Genomic DNA, 400 nt, shown 5'->3' with positions numbered 1-400 from the left:
ACACACACACACACACCCACACACACACACACACACACACACACACACACACACACGCTCCTTGCAGATTGCATTTATGGCTTGAATAGTTTGAAGAAGCTGAAGGCATGTTTGAGAACACACCTGATCTCCCAAGAACGGCTTTGCTTCAGAAGACTCTCTTTTCCTCGCCGTTTCTCTTCTAGGATCTTACCATTGGCCTTGTTCCTGGCATTATGCATACAAACATTTCAGTTGTTTCTTACTGATCGCCCCCTGTATCTTACCTAAATAACTGCATTGTACACCTGTCATTTTCTTTGCTACTAGCTCTTTTCTTTTCCTTGCTATCCATCCTACTACTAACTGCTATTTTTTGCCATAACTGTGTCCTCATTTGCCTACTCTTTCTTTTGCTCTT

At 42.5% G+C, this 400-nt stretch overlaps 1 protein-coding gene across 1 annotated transcript in view; it reads right to left on the bottom strand.

Moving 5' to 3' along the window:
* Positions 1–400, bottom strand: part of TTLL6 (tubulin tyrosine ligase like 6) — a gene marked incomplete at its 5' end in the record, with an annotated part of 30,552 nt that overhangs the window by 10,320 nt on the left and 19,832 nt on the right. The gene's annotated exons all lie outside the window — the stretch shown is intronic.

This window comes from Gavialis gangeticus, unplaced genomic scaffold, assembly GCF_001723915.1.
Source record: "Gavialis gangeticus isolate Ggan-Ray unplaced genomic scaffold, GavGan_comp1, whole genome shotgun sequence".
Classification (NCBI taxonomy): domain Eukaryota; kingdom Metazoa; phylum Chordata; order Crocodylia; family Gavialidae; genus Gavialis; species Gavialis gangeticus.
Note: the sequence above shows the minus strand (reverse complement) of the source record. Positions and strands in the feature narration are given on the sequence as shown.